Source organism: Petaurus breviceps, unplaced genomic scaffold (assembly GCF_028583685.1).
Source record: "Petaurus breviceps papuanus isolate PSGF00001 unplaced genomic scaffold, PetGlider_PUasm1.0 175, whole genome shotgun sequence".
NCBI classification, from domain to species: domain Eukaryota; kingdom Metazoa; phylum Chordata; class Mammalia; order Diprotodontia; family Petauridae; genus Petaurus; species Petaurus breviceps.
In genome coordinates, this window is record NW_027185764.1 from 37846462 (window position 1) to 37863370 (window position 16909).

Here is a 16909-nt window from a genome sequence, read left to right on the forward strand (position 1 = left end):
AGTGAAGGGAGAGACATTCTAAGTGTGTGTGTGTGTGGGGAAACCATGCCATACAACGAATAGAATGAACATGGCATATATTGATGACAATGAGGAAATTGGCTTCTTTGGTGTAGAGAAAAGGCAGAAGAACAAATGTATCTTTCAGATTTCTTTATGCTTCATGGTCAGGAACTTGTGGTGTTGAATATATTAGAGCCTCCCTTCTCAGTTAAATATTTTCTCCAATATTTATAATATATAAAACCTGAATCTGATACTTTGGAGCATTGGCTCCAGAGAAAAAGGCCACCTCAAGGAGCAGGTTGTTTCTGTCTGAATTCAAAGAAGGGGAGATGATAGGGTTGTCTCACTTTGTTTTTGCCGAGTTGCTTGTTGGATTCCTAAACTTCCACTTGCTATCCATCTTCTTGATTGCAGTTGTTCATTTAAAGGAATGGTTGTAGCCAGAATGGTTGCTGTGAAATATCAGAATCAAAACTACTACACAATGTAGCTATGAACCTTTCTCATTGTGATCATGTTATGGTCTTATGAAATCATGAAATCAGATTTCCTCTTTCCTCCTCTAGTATTTCTAGGGTGTTTTTAGTGGGGGGTAAGGCTTCTCTGAAATAGAATACAACTAGCATTTTTGGACTTAGTAACTTGAGTAGGGATAGCAACTGGGGGAAAACAATGTAAGTTGGACATTTGAATAGGAAGCAGTGTGAGCAAAGCTATAAATAGAGTAGGGGACATGGGGGTTTATATAAATTAAAGAAAACACAGTTTATACCTGCTGTGAACTCAGATCCTCCCTAGCCAATTCTGAGTCTCTTACCTATGTGAGCCTGTGATGACCAGTATGCAGGGAGACATAGATTCACAATGGGCAGAAGTAAGTATCTGCTTTCCCTTTTTTTTGTATTATGATTCATATGATCTATTTAAGTTGAGGGGAGTGGGATTGGTGCTGTACCGACCACTAGTTATTCTCCTGCTTTCCAAAGAGACCTATCTAGGCTACTATATTACTAGTAGAAACTTTCATAGAAATCATCGAAGAGGAAGGTAGCATGACTCCTTAACAACTGTGAATTCTTTTCCTTTATGGCGGTGGTTCAGATTCAATTAGCACTGGAAGTGAGGGCCAACTGTATATCCATATGAGACAGTAGAGCTCACTGATAGAAAAGAATTCTTGGTTACCTATTGATTCTGTTTCCTAGGTATAAGATAATTAAATTGTTCTTCATTCCTTGTTATTTTGGTGCTCACAAAGAAACTGAGAATTCCTAAATGAGAGCTAGAAATGAACTGAAATGATGTCTATGGTATAGTGAACAGAGCAGTGGATTTGAAGCCAGAACTACATTCAGATTTCAATTATGCCACTGAATATTTCAACTTGAGAAAATCTGCCAATTTGTCTCAGTCAGTTCTCTTGTTGAAACCTTATAGTTTCAGTTTCCTCATCTATAAAATTAGGATGATGAACTTGGTCCCTTCCAACTTGAATTCAATGAGGCTTTTCCCAGGGGAAATATTGGATAGGGGCAACAAGTCTGAAAAAAAAATTATTGAAAAGTTTCTAAGGTATAATTTATGTCTATGTGAGTTCAGAGTTTTGGGGAGACCTTGGTTTTATACTGTTCTTCAGTACTTGCGGCTAATAGTAATATGGATAAAATACATAAGACTCTAACTCCTTGTATGCAGACTTCATATTTTGTTTTTTATGTTCTTCACTGAGTATAGGGCAGCACACAATGCATGTTTCTTTATTTTAAATGATAAGTAAGATTAAAAGAGTAAGACTAAGTGATTCAAATTTTTTCTTTAGGAGTTTGAATCCTCTTATTGCTATCACCTTAATAGGCTTCATGGATTCAGTAGCACTTAACCTCTTTGAATATCTGTTTCTTTATGTGTAAAATGGGGATAATAATACTTATCCATCTCACCAGGGTGTTGTGAAGATTAACTAGGTAACTTTGTAAAGTGATTTCAAGATGGAAAGTGCTATATAAATGCTAAACATTTGTATTCATTAAGAAGCTGATTTAAACTGAACAAAGTAATTCAGAATTAAAAAGGAAAACCTTGATAGACTCTTCTTTAGTAATATTTCCTCTATTCCTTCCTCCATTCCTCCCTTCTTCCCTCCCCCCTCCCCCCTTCCCTCCCTCCCTTCCTTTCTTCCCTCCTCCCTCCTTTCCTTCCTTCCCTCCTCCCTCCCTTCCTTCCTTCCTTCCCTCCTCCGTCTCTTCCTTCCTTCCTTCCCTTCTCCCTTCCTTCCTTCCTCCTTTCTTCGCTTCCTTCCTTCTTTCCTTCCTTCTTTCCTTCCTTCCTTCCTTCCTTCCTTCCTTCCTTCCTTCCTTCCCTCCCTTCCTCCCTCTTTCTTTCCCTTCCTTTCTTCCTTTTCATAAAAAGAACAAATATGACAACTCAAATTTTTGCACAGATCTTCATCTGAGTGCTCTTGATTCTGTAGGATTAGGCCCAGTGTCATTAATGGTGCCTTAAGGTATTTAACTTAGTTAAATGATACAGAATTAAGGATGTGAAGAACTCAACAATATAGAAGTTTATCACATTAAAAATAATTGAAAGTGATTACAGTGTCAATCAGTAATGGAATATCTTAGTGAAAATAAGTGAAATTGCATCAAGGACATTTGACTGTAGCAAAAGAAGAAATGTTTCTGAGTTCATAGACCATTGAAGACATAGCAATGATTCACCTTGACAAACTTCTAACAACTAATCAGAATCACATATGCAAAAAATCAATACTTTTGTTTTATTTACACTAAAGTTTATGGCAAGGGGTGGCCAGGTGGCTCAGCGAGTAAGAGCACTGGTTCCAGTGTTGGGACGACCTGGAGATTGAATCCCGGGCTCAGACACTCAGCACCACACCCAGAAATAACTGGCCGTGTAACCTTGAGCAAGTTACTTAACCCCAAGTGCTTAAAAAAAAATAAAGTTTATGGCAAGAAGATGAAACAGAAGACACCAGTTTGAAGTGTTTAAATGTTCAAAGGTAAAATCTTTCCATCTTGAAATTTGAGGACTGCCACAAAAATTTATATGATTTAAAGTACATTTGCATAGTTGAGAAGGTTCTGATTTCCTTCCCAGATCAATTTGGTTTAGTCTATGGTTTGTAATGATAAGGAGGAAAGCTGATTATCCTCTCTTCTCCAAATAAGAAAAACCAAATAAATAATAGTTTTCCCAATTAAAGGAGAGAGAATATAGCAGTTACAAAGTAAATATAGATTAACAACTTAATTGAGGCATAGAGTCCAAATTACATATATGGTATCCACATTTATATAAAAAAGTTTCTTATTGTTCTTTTTGGGGATCCTCTGTTAAGTAATGCTTAAGTATAGGGGACTTATTAATACTGCTAAGAAGAGTGAGAGAGAAAGTAACAAGTTCACCTATCTACACCCAGCCTGTGAACTTTGTTGTCTAGCTATGAGTTCCTATAAAGACAGAGAACAAGTTAAAGTTGGCCTCACTCACTTGCTAATATGTTTTCTTCTCAAAATGGAAAGAGCCAGAATGTAATTACATTTATAGTTAGTCCTAACCAGAATTTGTTCCAAGGGCATATTTCAGTTATATTATTTCTAGGCTACTCTGAATGTACTTGTATGTCAACCAACAAGTATTCATTATGTGCTTACTATGTTTTAGGCTCTGTACTAAATGATGGTGTGTGTGGGGAAGGGATGAAGTGGAATGAGGAATGCTTATTTGGAGCAAAGGAACATAGTTTGGATTATGGGATATTTTAAATTTAAGGATTTCATTACTAATTTATATTTGTTTAATGCATATATATGTATATATATGTGTGTGTGTGTGTGTGTGTGTGTGTGTGTGTGTGTGTGTGTAAATAAAGGCACTTACATGTCTGAACCACCATGGGTTTTGAGGATGACCAGAACTCAGGGAATAGAAATAATAATTTTGACATGAAGTCAACTCATCATTGACAGCTGAATTCACCAATGATTTATTCAATACTAAATGTTGATGCTCTCAAAGGAATTTTTCTTGAGTATCTTCAATTTCCCTTTCTACATGCTTTATTTCATGGTCAATTCAGGTTTTAGTACTAGAATATCTCTTAGAGGTCATAGTGCTAAGTACTTCATTAAAACAGAAAAGGAAAAAATGTTTTTTATGTCTTTTGTTCTTACATCATTGTTTTGGGATACAGTGCTTCCTCAGGAGCTACAAAGAATTAAGCCTACTATTGTTTCAAAGAAAAATAGTTAGGCAATAATATCTGATGCAATGCTTGGTCCTTAGAATGTATGCAAAATTCTGTCCAGACAGTTCCCCATCTCTCTACTTAAAGAGGTATATTTCATGGTCTGTTCATTGGGACCATTGTTAATTTATCTTAAGTGATCTTTCCATTTACTCAGCTCTCTTGTTTTATGAAAACTGAGGACCAGAGATTCCAAGTCATACAAAGAATTAAGAGGCAAGGCCTGGATTTGACTGCATTTCCAGGACTTCCTTTCAACTATCACCACTATCCAGGATGGCTTCTAGCAAAATTTCCCATACCTAGTCTCAGAATTCTGACTTCCTGCTAAATGCCCTATACAAATCTTTAATTTACATGTGTAAACCAAACTCTATACTCTCTCACAAACCAATAAAACCCACTATAAAAGATGAAATTCTCTTTCTGGTTTCCCTTTTCTGTTAATAGCATCATTTTTCAGTCACCAAGATGGTAACCTATGTCATCCTGAACTAAGAACAACAGCAATTATAATAATACCTAGCATTTTATAGTGTTTAAATATTTGTTCTTTATAAATGAATATAAAAGCTATTTATAAATATTGTTTCACTTGCTCTTTGTAACAGCTCTGGGAAATAGGTGGTATTATTAGTTTCATTTTACAGATGACAAATGACTTGCCCAGGGTCACGTAGCTGGTAAATGTCTGAAGTCAGATTTCAACACAGTTCTTTCTAACTCCAGGTTCAGGGTCCATCCATTGTGCCAACCAGCTGTTGGCAGCTCCCAAATCTAATAAATTGCTAAGTAACGCCCCCCCCCATTTTTCATCTACACAGTTGCTCAAAACTCTTGCTTCTTTTCAAGTCTGTCAAATTGTAAAGCAGCTCAGGAATTAAGAGATTAATAGAATAGTAGGGACAGATATTAAAAGGCTCTTACAGTCGAAACCTACACAAGAGCAGCAGAAAATAAGTCATTGAAACAATGCAAGAAAATTATGAAATGAGAGTCAACAACCTGACTGAAGAAGGGAGGGAGATGACTATTATATGAGCTTTTCTCTCATTGGTTCTGGTACAAGTAGGGAATAACATAACCAGTTAAGCATAGGACTCTATGGAGAAGAGACACAAAATGTATCATAATAGAGGGGAAGAGGTGAGGGAGAGGAGATTTGCATGAGGTTTGTTCTTGTCACTCTGGGTGTCAAGAAAAAATCCCAAACTACATTAAGTGTAAAAATATTCTACAGGCAGTAGGAGGGGGAATGGGCTATGAAAGGGAAGGGTTGTTAGAAGGGAGGAAAGAAGTAAGGGGGAAGGAGAGGGAAAGGGGGTGCTGATAAGAAGGGAATACTGAGAGAATTGGTGGTCAAAAGGAAAACTCTTAAGGAGGGGAAGGTAGAAGGGGAGAAAAATATAGAAAAATATAGAAAAAATAAGCAGGGGAGGGAATTGGATTGAGGGAAAGAAACCGTAATCATAACTGTGAACGTGAATAAAATGAACTCTCCCATAAAATGGAGGTGGATAGCAGAATGGATTAAAAACCATAATCCTACAATATCCTGTTTCCAAGAAACACATCTGAAACAGAGGGATACGCACAGTGTAAAGGTAAAAGGCTGTAGTAAAATATATCATGCCTCACCTAAAGTAAAAAAAATATAAATTGTAAGATTAACTGAAAAGGAAGTAAATTACTTAAATAACCCCATCTCAGAAAAAGAAATTGAACAAGCCATCAGTGAAATCCCTAGGAAAAAATCTCCAGGGCCAGACAGATTTAGTAGCGAATTCTATCAAACATTTAAAGAACAATTGATTTCAATACTCTAGAAACTAATTGGGAAAATTACTGAAGAATGAATACCACTTCTACAGCTGTATCCCAAAGAGATCACAGAAGCAGGAGGAAGACCCATATGTACAAAAATATTTATAGCAGCTCTTTTTGTGGGGTCAAAGAATTAGAAATTAAGGGGATGCTCATTAATTGGGGGAATGGCTAAACAAGTTATGGTATATGAATATAATGGAATACTATTGTACTATAAGAAACAAAGAGCAGATGGGCTTCATATCTACCTAGAGAGGTTTATTTGAACTGAAACTGCGTGAGAAGAGCAGAACCAGGAAAATTTTGTGCACCATTACAGATACAACGTATGTATGATGACCAACTTTGATAAACTGGACTCTTCTCAGAAATGCAGGGCTACAAGTAAACTCCAAGACTCATGTCTACATTCACAGAAAGAACCAGAAAGAACACAGTTTGAATGCAGATTGAAGCAAATTATCTGCTCTCTTTCTCTTTCTTGTTTTGTTTGGTTTCCTCTTTCCCATTGTTCATTCCATCCATTACAATCCTTCTTTACAACCTGATCAAGGCCTAAGTTGAAAGTATCTGCTGATGCTATACCTGAGTGCATGCTGCCTGGGTGGGTGGGGGGACAAAGGGAGAAAGGGGGAGAAAATTTGAAACTCAAAGAACCAGGGAAATGAATCTTGTAAACTCAAAGTAAACAAACACATTAATAAAAAAGCATGGGGTACAAGGAAAAGATCACTGGATTTACAATGAGATCAATCCCACCTCTGCTGCTTATTTCATATCTCTCTGGTCTTGTGAAAGTCTCTTAACCCTTTTGGCCTCAGTCTCCTCACCTGTAAAATGAGCATGATGGTCAGATAATCTCTTTTCAATTCTAAGTCTGGTCTTACAGGTGGAGGATTTCTATTAATAGTGTGAATTTATAGTAGCACAGTACCAGCAGGACCAGAGATTATATGCTGATGAAGTAGACCAGGAGGATTCCCTAGTTCACAACCATATATGAAGAGCCAAGAGGTAGGCCAATGGCATGAAGGCAGGAGAGGTCTGGGGTCATCAAAGGATCATATACATACAAGAAGAGATTACTGTGAGAGAAGTTAAAAATATACATGGAATGGGAGTGAAGTGACTTGGGCTTCAGCATTGCTCTGTGGCAATGCACCGTGACAGTATTTGATAGATACATTTTAAAGAATTGTCAGGTAGTCTTTGAAGGATTTTCTTTTCTCTAAGAAAAGCTGTAGAAGATGTTTGAGAAGTGAAGTATGCAGTAGGTGGCTGCTCAGAGCTTTGAAAATAACAGGTACTTTATAGGTGTCTGTTAAATTGAATTGAATGAATTATACAGCAGCTATCTCTGTTTTTGTATGTCCCTACTGGGCTCCATAAGGACATGTACATCTTATTTTATTCTTCCTCTGACTAGTACAGTGGCAAAACAAAAAAAATGAAAAAAAAGAAATGCTTTATAATTTTTGTTTAATATTTACTTGCTTTCTGTTTACCCAAATATTTTCAAAACATATTAAAAATACAACACAACATCTTCAAACTATCATATTCCTTCAAATAAACAAATATTCTCTTCCTAGACAGGTTGAATGAGGGGATAAAATGCCTACATAAATAATTAATATTTTAATACAAATTCATAATTCAAGACAAAAGTTTTGAAGCATTCTGTTTTCTCTTATTACATATCTCACGTCTAAGTTCACATGAAATCTGTCATTTGTAAAATTAGATGATTCTACAACCTAAAGTCAAAGAAAATAAAAAATGCACCATACATCATAACAAAACTCAAATACTGAAAAATTTGCAAGGAGCATAGAAAATTCAGCCTTTAAGCATTTTTTAGTTAAATATTAAAGATTCAGCCTAACAAAGAAATCTAGATGCATGTTTTCTTTTGCAGTGATTCTGAACATAACCAAGCTTACAAAAATCAGAGTTGATTTTTAACAAGAAAACCATATTCCATTTGTATTCAGGAAATGATCTCCTAACATGTAATTTTACCTCCAGGCCTTCCCAAGCAAAACCACCAGCAGTTAAATTCAAGTCTTTGTCTCTTTTAAACTGAGAGAATAAATCATTTTCTACTCAATATGGAGAGTATAGCAGTTTTTAGAAACTACATGTTAGGCCACGCACATCTCATTATAAAATATTAATCCCAAATCTCCTTTGTGTGCCAGAAAACATTTTAGATCATTAGCTCTTAGAGAACAGGGACCTATATCTGTAGAGCTTTTAAATGACTAAAATAGTGTAATGACCAGGTAGGAATGCAGTAAATGCTTTAGATGATCATGGCTGACAGCCTAAGTTATATACCATGTATATACCTAAGAGTATTGTGTAGCATATCTAAAAGTATTACAGGTACTCCAGAATGTACCTCAGCTGCTCTACAAGTATACAAAATACACTTTATATGAAACCCCTATGATTAGCATCATTTAACAATGCAATCTAACCACACCCAAACCTGAATATTACTTAGCCATGGCCCATTTATAACAATATCTCCAACTGTCCCTGTAGCATTTTTTTACCTAATATGAAATTTTATTATAGTCTCAACACTCAGACAGCTTGTGTAAGAACAGTGAATAGAACTGAGAAGGGTAAGGGGCAGTGAAAAGATTGAGATTGTGAAAAGTAAAAAATAAAGAAATCTTCTGAGCTCCCTCTTTCCTACCGAAAGGATAGAAATTAAATAAGGTTTTGCTCCCCAATGGAATGCATTATTGTTCACTTTAAGGGCAAATGGTATGATATGAATGTGTGCTGATGTCATTATTTGTGAAGAGGAAAATACTAGTCAAAGAGAGATTCAAGAGATCATCTGTTTGGAGGGAAGTGATGATGCATTATTCATATAGAAATAAGATGCCTTCAAAATCTTGACTTGAAATTTCAGCCATCAGAATTGCTATTTACCTTAGTTGTATTAAGCAATAAATTGGATGATTTAGATCCTTCTCATACTTACAAAAGAAAGATTATATAAAATACTTTCTCAGTAAATCATAAATTTTTTTTTATTTTAAAATGTTTTGATGGTAAGGATGACAATTTATCTTAAACATATTGTTAATGACTATATAAAAGTTTACTAATTGGATTTCTGCATGTGAAGGAAAATGTGCATTGTTTTTATTTATTGAGAAACAAGATAGTTTGGTTGAACAAAAATTTGGTCTTGGAGTCAGAAGACCTAGATAGGAGTGCTTTCCACCTGCATTCCTATGGGGTGAGTGAGCCATTTCCATGCTGAAGCACTGATATTCTTATCTCCAAAATAGAGCTAATAAGTTTTAAGCTATAACTTACACACAATTTTGTGGAGAAAAAATTTGTAAATTAAAGTGCTATTTTCATTTCTGTTATGATTATTTCTTTGAAAATTGGCAACTCAACTTTTTATGTCATCTCTTCAAAATTTTTTTAAGTTGTCAGCAGCTTCACAAGTATTAAAACAGTAGTACTTTCTATGGTAATGTTTTTACAGTGTAGGACCCTTCAATTTCTTTTTTTAATGTTAAACTTACGTTAATTTTTGAATCAAGAAAAATGTATTTTCTCTCTTCCCCACTTCCCCACATTAGATAAAAAGAAACAAGAGAATAAAAACCTTTGTAAAAAATATGCATGGGCAAGGGAAAAACATTGCCTTGTTGACACATAGTAACACAATAGGAGCTTAATAAATGTTTGTTGATGGATTTGATATCCAAAAAAAGTCACTCAATTTGCCCTCAAAGTCCAATACCTCTCTAGTCTGGAGGAAGGAAGCATTCTTCATTATGAGGACCCATCAGTGTTCAATATTATTTACATTATGGTGCATGCCTTTTACTGATACACTGTCTTTTTAAAAATTGGGCAATTTACCTAAATAATGACAGGTTCAATAATAAATGTCCCAATCATGTGAAATTCTAAATTTAATTTAGATTTATCCTGATTTTTATAGCCATGTATTTTTTATTTTCTTTCCTAATTACATTCTCATGCTTTTAATGCTAATTTGGCATTTATTAATGCTTTTCTATATTGTCATACTTATTTCCACCTTTGATTCCCTTACTTTCCTTCCATGTCTGAAATAACCTTTTCCTTAAAGAGACAGATAGTATGTTATAGTGGAAAGAGATACAGCTTTGGACTCAGGAGTACCAAGTTCAAATCCTGGCTCTCCAATTTACTAGCAGTATGAAAGTAGGCAAATTTCCTTATTTGGAACATGGGGATCATAATTCTCGAACTGTCTAACTCTCATAGGGATTTTGTGAGGATACTGTTTTGTACAACTTAGAACACTATATTCTGGCACTCTTTCCTTTAAATCCCCACAATATTCTGTGATATCACTGTCCCTCCATAGAATCTCTCTGGGAAAATCACAATCTAACTTATTGCTATATCTCTTCTAGAAGTTAGTGCACTTCGTTTTCCTCCTATCAACAAACTGCTATTTCTAATCATTTTAAAAATATTTAATATGTGTTCTGACAGTAATGCCCAGAGAAGGTACCAGTAGCTTGGCCAAATTTATTTTATTTTTATATATTAAATAATGTTGTTTGCTTTATTGGTAATTGATGCACCTTTATTGTGCCTTTGCAGAGACAGTGTATTTATTTTAAAACTGGGCAAATTTCATGCACAGAGTACTCCATGCTACATTTCATTGCACCACAATTTTTCTCATGTAAGCATAGAAATACCATAGGAGCTCACAGCATGAAAGCAACAGAATATATAAATTATTAGGTCATCTAAAATGATAATTGACTGACTTCATTTTAGGTTAAGATTTTTAAAATAAGAAAACCTAAAACTATATAGGGCTGAACTATCACAGAAACCCACACAGAAACACAGGGCAAAGGTCTCTGTACCCTGTAAACTTCCCAGCCTCTTTGAACAAAATAAGTTTCTCTTGGTGCTATTAGCTGAAGTTTTCACCTCCACAGCACCAAAATGCCTGATCCAAAGCATTCTGAGAAATGGAGTCTCTGCCTTTTATCACATGTGCCATTTCTACCCCACCCCTTTTTGTTCTCCAATTCCTCACAGAGGACAAGGAAAGAACAAAAAGGGCAAACATCTTGCATCTTTCACGCACACTTGCTACAGGTAATTAGAATAGAAGGTAGACCAGTCATGTGGTTAGAATGAAGGATAAAAGACAGATTACAGCTTAAGTGTTTGACTGGTAGTCAAAGATAATTAAAGAATAAGATAAAGGCTATCACTATGAAAATTCTTATGTACAGCCTGTGGCAAGAAGACCATGGAAAAGGACCACACTAATTTAAAAGTTGTGGAGAGGTTATCATCTCCATCAAGAAGATCCATTTCTATGAGTTTATAGATCCTTGAATATTTCAAAGAAAATATTATTACTATACAAATACATCTTTATATGTATAATATGTACAGTTTTTGTGGAAAAGTGGTAAATTAATTATTTTTAACAATCAGTGTTTCCCTGCAAAATTATGGTTTTAAGTTTAAGCATATTATCCTAATCTATAATTCCATGTATATTGTTATAATGGCTAACTTTTATGTGTTTCATAGGAGGAGAATTTAGTCAAATGTATCCAATTTCCTTCTATATTCATGAATTGTAATGCCACAATTCAAATTACCAAGCATATAGCATTGTATAATAAAAATAATCTTTTTAAAAATAATCTAGTCCCTTTTCCTTGACACTAGATGAGAAACAATTCTTTTTCTACCAAATTTAAAGAGATTATGGCTGCTATCGTTAGTCCTAATAACCTTAAGAAACTTTTCCTCAGTAATAGGCAGTGATTTGTCAAGAAAGGCAAAAAACTTTATTTTGTATTAAAGTACTTTTTTAATGACCAGTATGATAATGGTACTGTGGAACTACTGAACCACAAACTCACATTCTTTTCTTCAACTATGACAACCCTGGAATTTATTCCCAGCAGCATACACTGATTTTTTCCTGCCAATGTTAATTGCCTATGAACCTGGGTTCTATCCCACCCATCTAAACTTATGAAAGAAAATATAAACTTTACCGAGCCCTTTTGGCATTTTAAAGATTTTTTTCCCCTAATTTCTTTTAGACCAAATCCAAGTAGTTAATTAGCAGAAAAGGAAGTTACAAAACTGACAGAGTTCATACTAATTACAAAATCAGCCTCACAGGGAATTAATGATATATTTTTTCTTAGTTTCTCTTTTTTTGCTTGAATAATTTCTCTTCTTTCCAGTCTTGCTCAAGATCAATTGTTCTGATTGTGAAGTGTTTTTTTTTCTTTCTTATATTCTTTGTTCTTTTTACTTTTTTAGAGCTGTTTGTCTACACTTGACAAATTTCCTCAAATATGAGCATTTCTATATTCACAGGACAGAAACTTACATATGTAACTATAGATTAAATTAGGCATGGTTGTATAAAAAAGAATATGATAAATTCTATATGTTAATTTCAAAACTCCTTTTGTGTGACTCCTTCTGAACTTGTTCATTTAAAAAAAGCTTTGTTTCAGTCATCTTTCCCTTCCTTCCCCTTTTTCTCCCTCCCTCCTTCCTTCCTTCCTTCCTTCCTTCCTTCCTTCCTTCCTTCCTTCCTCCTTCCATAGGTGTAGGTATAGGAATATATAAGATAGAAAAATCAAATACATAGCAAATCTGGGAGGAAAGGCATGAACAAATGGAGTAATTACAAAAGGAGACATCTGAGAAATGATAATAGAAAAAGAAAATAAAAGAAAAAATAAGGAAAGAAAATAAAGAAAGACAGGGATTCTAAGAGGCAGAGAAAAGAGATTAGGACAGAGTATTCTACTACTGAGGGAAAGCTGGTACAAGGACATGAAGATGAAGCTTCCTATGTGAGGAACATCAACTAGGCCAACATGTGTGGAGGGGAACAGTATGCTGAATAAAGAAAAGCTTTCTCAAGTAGTTTGGCTGACAAAGGAAAGAGACATATGGTTGATAAAGTAACTATCAAGGATAGTAAGGTGTAATTAGGATCATTTATATATTTATTCATTTATTTGTTTATTCACTTATTCATTCACTCTATCTATCTATCTATAATCTAGGGACAAGGGATGTATACAATATTAAAGAAACCATGGAAAGACTGAGGACTCAAGAAAAGGTCAAGTGACAGTGGGGACAATCTACTTGGAAAAAATGGAAAAGGAATGGAGAAGCTGCCTTCTAGAATGGATTTGGAAGATTTTGTTTAGGTGAGGAGAAGTAATGACTTTTCCTCAAAGATAGGATTAAAAGAGTTAGGGATGACATCAAGGAATTGTAAAATAAGGGTAAATTGAAATATTATCTTTATTTTCTTTGTAAAGTATGGGGTAAGAACTTCCAGTAAGTGGGTTGCAAAGGTTTGGCTCTAGGAGGCTTGAAGAGGGAAACGAAGGTCTGAAACAACTACTGTGGAGAGTAGGAAGAAGACAATTATCACCATATGATAATGCATTTAGAGCTAGAGGTCCTCAGAGGCCATCTGGGCCTTCATCTTACAGGTACTGATTCTGGTCTTGGTTCTCACACTCACTAGGTATGCTGTCTTAGACATGTTGCTCTAACTTGCTGGGCCTCATTTACCCATCTGTAAAGTAAGAGGGTTGGACTTTGAAATCCCCTTCTTCTCTGTCATTCTGTGATCCTTTATGATTGCAGAGATTCAGGGAGAAAAAAATAGTGAGATTTTCGCTTATTTTCAGCCTTTTGTTTTCCCAAAAGATGCTGTTCATTAAAGGAAGAATTGAATGGGTTTCCATGATGCACTTTTAGAGAAAGAGGAACTGTGTGCTTCTCTGTACTGTCAAAGTCAAACCTTATCTAGTACTGCTTGCCTGTTCAAAACATGGCAGCCTGTCACCAAGAAGGATATGGTGATAGTAATGATCTGAATAGTCTTCATCAAAACTTCCACAGCCCGTCAGGCTCATAACAGCATTCTTCCTAATAAACTAAATTTCCATAAGATAACTAGGGAAAAATAATATCATATTAGCATGATAAACTGGTTTTCTTTGACATTTGAAGGGTCTCTGTCTACTTGAAATTTGTACCTTCTATTACTTTTATTTGTGCTAACCAAAGAAACATGATCATTGTTATATCAGCTTGTTAAATCCTGTATGTGACTGATCAACCCTGAACTCTTTCATGGAAGGACAACCATCTCTCCATCTCATTTATTCAGTAGAATGGGAGTTTTCAGTTAGGAAATCTCAGCCCAGATCATTACAGCAAAACAATGAACATTCATTTCCCCCTCTAAAATGTGTTTCTTTGCATTTTTCCCCTTTAATTGCATTCAGAGCTCATAGTCAGTGTGAAATGGCATCCTATCTGCTGAGCAGACAGACCAAAATTGTAGGCTTTTTATTTACCATGTACTCTTAGTAATTTTGTATTTAAGAAAATAGCACAAAGGACAACACAGAATCTGTCCTATGCTAACATTAAGGTCATGTATAATACAAGTGTAAAGATTGCCCAGCAATGAAGTCTGAGACTATTAAACATTATCCTGTGGATTAAGGACAATAAAGAAGATTAATTAAATACTATCTAATGATTGTATACAATTGTCTATGTGGATAAGCATTGAATAAACAAAAATAGATATTTCTATTCTCTATTTCTCCACAGCTTTGATTGAATGATGACTTTATATCAAATATAGGAACCTTGATAGAAAAAGAAATAGCAGATTCCTATACTAAGGATGCAAGATATACCTAATGTCAACAGCTAGTCCTTGAATTTCAATGTTTGTTGGTTTCTAGAAAAAAAGTCAAGTTTTCACTGATGTTTAAAGAATTCTTTTCGATAATCATGATTTTAGTTTGGAAGATGAAGATTCAGTATTTTTAAGTGGATTAATGGAAAAATATGTTACTACAAGGTTAGTGTAGAAATCCACTCATTTTATTGGTCACAGAAATATCCTTTTGTTCCTCCAATTACTCCCTACCCACAATTCTTTGAATATATACTCACACAAATGTAATCTCTCTCTCTCTCTCTCTCTCTCTCTCTCTCTCTCTCCCTCCCTCTCTCTCTCTCCATATATAGACACAGCCCCCCACAATCCCCCTCAGACATATATTTGTATTCCTATATGTATGTATATTTTGTGTCTGGCTTTGGTTTCTCCTCCTTTCACTCTTTCAATCACATTTAAACATCAACAACTTTTAGGCCTGTCCTGAAATTCAGGTCTCCCTTACAGGCAGAGCATTGTTGAAGCATACAAAAGTCCCACCTTAAGTGGCAAAGCAAAAATTCAAATTCATGTTACATTATAAATATTGGCTTATTCTAGAACTCTATATTTTAGAAGAGTATTTTTCAAATATTTTATTTGAAGAAAAAAGAATATCATATGTGTTGAAATCCTACAGACAAAATTAGTGTTAGAGGTACAGGAATTTCACAGGAATGAAATTCTGAAGACACGAAGAAAAAAAATTCTAATGAAAAAGAAAAGAGAAAGTTTCTAAAGAAAACAAAGTAGGGATAGCTAGGTGGCACAGTGAATAGAGCACTGGCCCTGGAGTCAGGAGGACCTGAGTTCAAATCTGACTTCAGACACTTGACACATTTACTAGCCATGTGACTTTGGGCAAGTCACTTAACCCCAATTGCCCTCCAAAAAGCAAAAAAAAAAAAAACCAAAGTAGATTTGAGGGGGATTCTCTAACCCCTAGAAAATATGTGAAGAAAATGGAAACAAGGGAAAGTAACAGAGGAGGAATACCATGTGAAGGCCTTTTAAAAAAAGTTTGAATAAAAACCAGTTAAGATGGAGGAGTAGGAGGAAGCAGTACCATCCATCTCTTTCCATATCTATTCCAAAAAAGATCTAAGAAGACCATTGCACTGAGTAGTATTTGGAAATCTAAAGAGTGACAAGTGGGGTCTCTTCCTAGCCCAAGAACACAGTTTCAACCCATAGACAAGTGATCAGTCCCAGAAATGTGGAACAGAGACAGGCTGGGATTTTGTATACACCTGGGGCACAAGCCAGTAACCAGTTGGGGTTACCCCATGGGCTGAGATTGAGTACTTAGGCCAAGGGATTGTGAACAAGCTGTAGGGCAGGGTCACCCAGAACAGAATAAAATCTCGGCCTGAGAACAGATAATAGAGTCAGATAAATATCAAAGGTTGCTGAAAACATCACCTTTCTTCGTTCTTGTCCTAGACCAGGAGGACAGTGTCTCCTAGAGGTAGACTGAGGAAGACTCAACTCCCAGGGCACTGAACAAGGATGTGTCCATAAGCCCAGTGGTCATTCAAAGTGAATTGAGTACTCAGACTGAGTGTATTTCCAGAACTTGTGTTTGTCCTTTTTGGTCAGAGGACCATGACATCAGGAAAATGATGATGTGACTTACTACTGACTTTGACATGAGTGAGGGAGAGCTGTGCAAGGTCATCAGCCTCACTTTCTCTTCTGGAGTCATCTGGGTCCAGTGGCCAGATATTCATCAGGACGACTGGAGATGGCCCAGGATGCATTGGGAGACCCTGGCCCTTTTAGGCTAAGGCCTTTTCAGGTTTTCACTTTGAATGCGAGTTGGCGGCAACTATTGACTAATAGAACCCAACATCTACGCACAAATAGGGTCTGAACCCCTACTCACAGAGGAGAAGAGAAATACAATCATGCCCTTAATTTGACCACAAAGAGTCAAATATAGTCTGCAGTTCTCTGCTTCAAAGTTTCTCTGGAATTCTTGAAGAATATGGCGTTTAATACCT